Here is a 7,241-nt window from a genome sequence, read left to right on the forward strand (position 1 = left end):
ATTGAAAAGGATTGACTGGAGTGTAGCCATGATGCCAGAATAACAGCACAGATTTCCAAGAATGCTGCCCCCAAGCCCAACAAAATACCTCTAAAAATGACTCTAAATCAATTCTGGATCTGCAGAACCCACAGAATTATGGAGCAAAGCAAATCTCCAGTCACAAAACTCCATCTTCCAGACTAGAAGGTCATCAGTTAGTGCCTGCTGCATCACGTTGGGAGCTGAGTGCAGTGCAACTTGGGCCATGCTGGAACAGAGGGGATCTACATGTCTTAGGGGGACTAAATCTCTCACACCTGCAGTGGCTTCCAGAGTTCATGACCCCAAAACCCTGGGGACAAATTGGAAAGTTAGGAGAAATTGAGTGGGAGAGTAGAGGGCTCTGACCCCAGTCCCAGGATGGTAGAGATTAGAGGGGGCTGAGGAATCCCTTGCCACCACAGTAACAGCAGGGGCAATGGCAGTCACTGTTTCTTGAGCTCTAGGCCCACAAACTGTGGGGAGATCGAGAGGCTGACAGGACACCACCCACCTCCACTGGAAGCAGAGAACTACTTTGACAAAGAGCTCATAAGTCAAGTAAATGGCTGAGGAAATGAGCAAAAACCAGACTATAGAATCTTACTTTGTCGACAAGGAAGACCAAAAGACAACAAAGACAATAAAGTCAAAGCTCCTCTATCCAAAGCCTCCAAGGAAAATATGAATTAATCTCAAGTTGTGGAAGAGCTCAAAAAAGATTTTGAAAATCAAGTAAGAGATGTAGAGCAAAAATTGGGAAGACAAACGAGAATGATGTAAGAAAATCATGAAAATGAGTCAACTGCTTGCTAAAGGAGACACAAAAATTGTTGAAGAAAATAACACTTTAAAAAATAAACTGGCCAAAATGACTAAAGAGATTCAAAATGACAATGAGGAAAAGAATGTCCTACAAAGTAAAACTGACCAGATGGAAAAGGAGTTCCAAAAGCTCACTGAAGAAAATAAGACCTTAAAGATTAGAATGGAGCAGATGGAAATTAATGACTTTATGAAAAAATCAAGAAATTATAAAACAAAATCAAAGGAATGAAAAAAACAGCAGAGAATGTGAAATATCTCATTGGAAAAACCACTGATTGGAAAATAGATCCAGAAGAGATAATTTAAAAATTATGTGACTACCTGAAAGCCATGGTCAAAAAAAGAGCCTAGACAATGTCTTTTAAGAAATTATCAAGGAAAACTATCTTGGTATTGTAGAAGCAGAGAGTAAAATAAATATTAAAAGAATCCATTGAATGCCTCCTGAAAGAGATCCCAAAAGGAAAACTCCTAAGAATGTTGGAGCCAAATTACAGAGCTCCCATATCAAGGAGAAAATATTGCAAGCAACCAGAAAGAAACAATTCAAGTATCGTGGAAATATATTCAGGATAAGACAAGGTATAACAGCTCCTACATTAAGGGATTACAGGGCTTGGAATATGATATTCCAGAGGTCAAAAGGAGATGTGATTAAAACCAAGAATCACCTACCCAGCAAAACTGAGTATATTACTTCAGGGGAAAAAAATGGTCATCCAATGAAACAGAGGACTTTCAAGGATTCTTAATGAAAAGACCAGAGCTGATTAGAAAATTTAATTTTGAAACGCAAGAATCAAGAAAAGTATGAAAAGGTAAACAGGAAAGAGAAATCATAAGTGACTTACTGAAGTTCAACTGTTTCTATTCCTACATGGAAAGAAAATATTAATAACTTGAGACTTTTCTTAGTATCAGGGTAGTTAGAGGGATTATATAGAATGTGGCAAATTATCTCTCACATAAAAGAGTCAAGGAAAAGCTTTTTCAATGGAGGGAGAGAGAAGGGGGGTAAGATGGAAAGAATGAACTTTACTCTCATCGAATTTGACTTAAGGAAGGAATAACATGCATACTCAATTTGCTATGAAAATGTATCTTACACCACAGAAAAGTAGGGGAGATGGGGATAAGTGGAGTGTATGAGGAATGATTGAAGGGAGGGCAAATGGAATAAAGGGATAATTGGAAGTAAGCTAATAAAATTAGAAGCAAAAAAGAAAAGTATCTTTTGAAAAGAGAAAATAAGATAAATGGGGGGCAGGACAGGATGGAGGGAAATATACTTAGTCTTTCACAACATAACATTTATGGAAGTGTTCTTGTGAACTACTCATGTGTAATCTATTTTGAATTGCTTGCCTTCTCAGTGGGGATAGGTGCGAAGGGAGGAAGGGAGAGAAGATGGAAATCAAAATTTTAATAACAAATGTTAAAAATTGTTTTTAGAAGCAACTGGGAAATAAGATATACAGGTAATGGGGTATTAGAAATCTGTCTTGCCCTACAAGAAAATGGAGTAGATGGGATAAGGGAACAGAGGGGTGTAATAGAAAGGAGAATAGATTAGGGGAAGGGGTAATCAGAATTCACACTGTCTTGGGGTGGGCAGAGGGAAGAGATGGGGAGAAAATTTGGAACTCAAAATCCTATGGAAATGAATGTTGAAAACTAAAATTAAATAAACACATTTTTAAAAACCATGAAAAGAGAAGATTTACTCATCACAGAAGAGAGAGTGCCTAGAATTTCATCCACCCCCAAAGGACGATCTTAAGGTAACCATCCAGAAACAAACAAAACCCAAAAAAGTACCTGAAATTTTCCCAATTCCGTAGCATTGAGGGAAATGAGAGACTTGGTCATACTCTTCCTGGTAGAATGTTCACCTTTTCCTCTATGCTTAGGAAAGTGTGCCCAGTTCCATGGCCTTTAACGTAGTCACTGGACCAAAAACCTGAGAGGTCAAACCCGAAAAGCAGCACCAAGGTGCTTGGAGAATTACTCCAACTGTAGAGTTACAAGGCAAAAGTGAGAGGGGGCACCATACATACAGTCTTGGCTAGAGAAGAATTTGAGATTAGCTGTTTTGCAGGTCAAGGAACAGTATGTTGAGGTTTAGGGGTGCTGGGATCCTGAAATAGCAACATGTGGGGCCTGCCCAAATGAATTCGACTCAAGCCTTCTTTCAGTCAAAGAAAAACAAGGTTTATTAAAAATCCTCCTTATTGGGTAGCCTCTTAAGGAATCTGAGCATTTTCATTGCTAATGCCAGTGGCCCAGGTTGCATCTGAGCCCAAGCAATCTCTTGCTAGGCATTGGTACACTGGACAACCATAATCAAAGACAGATCCCCACAGGAAGTGTTTCATCTCCTCCCATCCCCCAGACTCCCTACAGCTTAATAACTGCATGTGCACAGTGCTGTCACTACTAGTTGTATACTAAGTGTATCCTGTTTCAGGATTTGCATACTGGAAATGAAATCAGATTAAAATAAATTGGAAAAACAAAACCCCTGAAGACAGTAAGGGAAAGGGCAGCTCTGTGTTGGGAAATGTGATGGGAGGAGAGAAAAGAAACGGTAATCTAAGCTCCTTTAAATTAGTGATGTATGGTTGTGGAGACTATAAATGAAAATATATCCAATCTGATTCACCTGCTCCCTCTTTGGTTGAGTAGAAGGGGAGTAGAGCTTTCAACTGAACATGAAGAAACCCAGTTTCAAATCCCGTATCTGCCACTAACTTACTATTTGAACTTAGTATTTGACCTCTGTGAGCTTCAGTTTCCTCTTCAGTAAAATGTGGAATTTTGCTAGATCTCCAAGTTTAGATTACAGCTCTAATATAAAGCAGTTCATACTAGGCCATGAACAGCTTCCAGAAATTTGTCATATTATCTCTTCTCTTTGTTCACACCACAAAATGGTACTATGCTTAATGTATATTTAATTCTTAATTTATGATTTATCTTGAAATTGATTTATTTCAATATTCACATGTCCATTAAATATTTGAACCACTAGAGAGTGATGATAAGATCTATGTAATTATGCAATAACATTGCACACAGGCATTTTATTTTTTTAAATGAATGTTTACAGATTTAACTAATATTCTAAAAAATATTTAATCATTACCATATCACAATGATTCAAATTTTAAATTCCTTTGAAAGAAATAATATGAATTTAATATTAAACATCAGCACACCTTGCTAAAACCACTTTGTAATCATTTAAATAAATCATTTTCAGTGCATTAAATATCATGCAAAATTTTCAGTCACTCCCTTAAAGTTTACATCAATTTACTTTGTAAATTACTCTGGTTCACTTTTTATTTACATACAATCATTATTAATAGGTATTGTCTTTCAAATTCTTTTCTCTTTCATTATCTCATAAATAGATGCTTACGTGTCTTCATATTTCCCATAATTACTTATCTTAATTATATTAAAATATTATACTCCACTACTAAAACACCATTTATTTTATATTTCCCTATTATTAGACATTAATGAGACTTCCAATATATTACAATGACTAATAATGCTACCATAAAAATCTTCTACCAAGAGTTCATGTTTTACCTTTTTATGATTCAGGGTATATTCCAAAGGAATTATTGAATTTAGGTATATTTGTATTATTTATAATTGCATGTATTTTGAGTTTAAAATATTAATAAGCATAAACATTTCCTTATACAAATACTTGGAAAAGATGATTGTATAGCTTGTTTTTAAAGTAAATATTGAACTAAATGCAGCAGTTCCCTTAGTAGCCTTCTAATGATAGTGAACTTTCTTCTGTTTTCTTTTTATGGGCTTCATTGATACTTTTACTTTTCTTTTTTTTGTTACCATCATAAATCTACATTCTCCCCCCAACAGGACCTTAAGAAAGGAAGGAAAGAAAGAAAGAAAGGAAGGAATGAAGGAGGGAGGGGAGGAAGAAAGGAAGGAAGGAAGGAAGGAAGGAAGGAAGGAAGGAAGGAAGGAAGGAAGGAAGGAAGGAAGGAAAGGAAAGAAAAGGAAAGGAAAGGAAAGGAAGGAAGGAAGGAAGGAAGGAAGGAAGGAGGGAAGGAAGGAAGGAAGGAAGGAAGGAAGAAAGGAAGGGAGGAGGGAAGGAAGGAAGGAGGGAGGGAGGGAGGAAGGGAGGAAAAGGGGAGGAAAGGAAAGGAAAGGAAAGGAAAGGAAAGGAAAGGAAAGGAAAGGAAAGGAAAGGAAAGGAAAGGGAAGGGAAGGGAAGGGAAGGGAAGGGAAGGGAAGGGAAGGAAAGGAAAGGAAAGGAAAGGAAAGGAAAGGAAAGGAAAGGAAAGGAAAGGAAAGGAAAGGAAAGGAAAGGAAAGGGAAAGGAAAGGAAAGGAAAGAAAAATTGTGCTTGTAACAAAACCAGTAGTCAAACAAAACAAATGAAAGCATTGGCAAATGTCTGAAAATGTATACTGCATTCTTCACTTGTAGATAACCTCTCTGCTGAGAAGTGGGAAGCATAATATACCATTAATCTTTTGAAGTCATTATTGTTATTGTATTGATCAGAATTCTTTAGTCTTTCACTGTTGTCTTTCTTTATAATGTTGTTGATGTTCTATGAATAGTTCTCCAGGCTCAGCTCACTTCATTCTGCATCATTTCATTCAAGTCCTCCTAGGTTTTTTGGTGCCACCAGTTTTGTAATTTCTTAAATAAATTGATTAATTAATATTTTTTAATTTCTCAGTCATTCCCCAATTGATGGACATGATTTTGGTTTTGAGGGCTTTACCAGAAAAAAAAACAACCTGTTATAATTTATTTTTGTACATATGGGTCTTTTCCTAATTTTTTTGATCTCTTTGGGTTACAGACCAAATAATGGAATTGCTCAATCAATTACACCTTTGGATTTTTATATAAAGTTTCACATTTCTTTCCAGAAAGACTGAATCAATTCACAATGACATTGATAATTCATTAAAGTTCCTGTCTTCCCAAAGCTGAACCAACATTTCTTATTCTTTATTTTTGCTGTCTTTGCCAATTTAACAGATGTAAGGTATAACTTAAGAGTTCTATTTCATATTTCTCTTTTTATTATTTGGTTCATTTTTTCATTTATTTGCTAATAGTTTAGTTATTTTCCTTTTGAAAACTGATTCTTAAAACTATTTGACTAGTAAGGAATGTCTTGTTCTTTATTTTGTCTATTTCTTATATATCTTAGATATAAAATAATATCACAGATATTTAATGGAATTGTTTTTAAACCAAAGATTCCTTTTGCTGGTTGCTAGATCCCTTCTAATTTTAATTGCATTACTTCTAATTTGAATGGCATTTACTTCCGTGCAAAAATAATTCAATTATTTATAATTTAAATTGTCAATTTTATCTCTTGTGACTCTATTCCTTGTTTGGCCCAGAACTTTTCCACTGTCTATGGTTCTGAAACGTATCTCCTTTTACACTAGGCCATGTATATATTAGAAACTTATTTTTGTATATGGTGGAGTTGTTGGTCCAAACCTATTGACTTTGAGAATCTTTTTTTCAAATTTCCTAGCAGTTTCTGTCAGAAAGTGATTTCTTCTATCTTAGTAAAAGAAATATTTGGGTTTTTAAATTTACATTAAATTGCTTTGGTGATGAGAATAGTACTAATAGTATAATTTAAGATCGAATACCACCAAGTTCTCTTCCTTCCTATTTATTTTCATTATTTCCTTTGAGAACCTTAACTCTTTGTTCTTTAAAATGAATTCTATTATTTTATTTAATTTTATAAAACTATCATTTGATACTTTAATTGGAATGGCATGGATTTTATTAATTCATTAAGGTAGAATTGTCTTTTTTTATCCTTTTTGCAACTTTTGCAAATTGACTTTTGAGAGATAAAAGTTTTATGTCAGAAATTGACAATCTCTCAAAAATAGAATTATAAAATTAATGGAATAGCAAAAACCAGTTGATCCTAAAGCTATTCTTGAATTACCTACATGTTTTGAAGTCATGACTATATATATCCTACTTCTAAAATCAAAATCAGAACTAGGTATTTTGGCATTTTGGACAAGTTAATTTCGGGCATGGCACAGCACAGCTTGAGACACCTGCTGGGGAATCTGAAATAGTTGGATGGGAAGAAAGAAAAGATCAAGCTGGGGAGGACTTCAAAGTATCTTAATGGGAGCAAAGCCATGAGCTAATGGGAGCAAGTGGTCCAAGTGGTAGCTTCCTAGTTTTACTAAATATTTTTGCTAACTAGGTATTAAATTCAATTGTTTCTATGCTACCTAAGTTTCAAATTCATGTAAATGTCTGTGCTTTTGATGAGACATTCCATCTCCTGACTCCTGAGCTTTTTCATTGATTGTCTTGCAGTCCTGGAAGTCTGC

Source organism: Notamacropus eugenii, chromosome 6 (genome assembly GCF_028372415.1).
Source record: "Notamacropus eugenii isolate mMacEug1 chromosome 6, mMacEug1.pri_v2, whole genome shotgun sequence".
Classification (NCBI taxonomy): Eukaryota; Metazoa; Chordata; class Mammalia; order Diprotodontia; family Macropodidae; genus Notamacropus; species Notamacropus eugenii.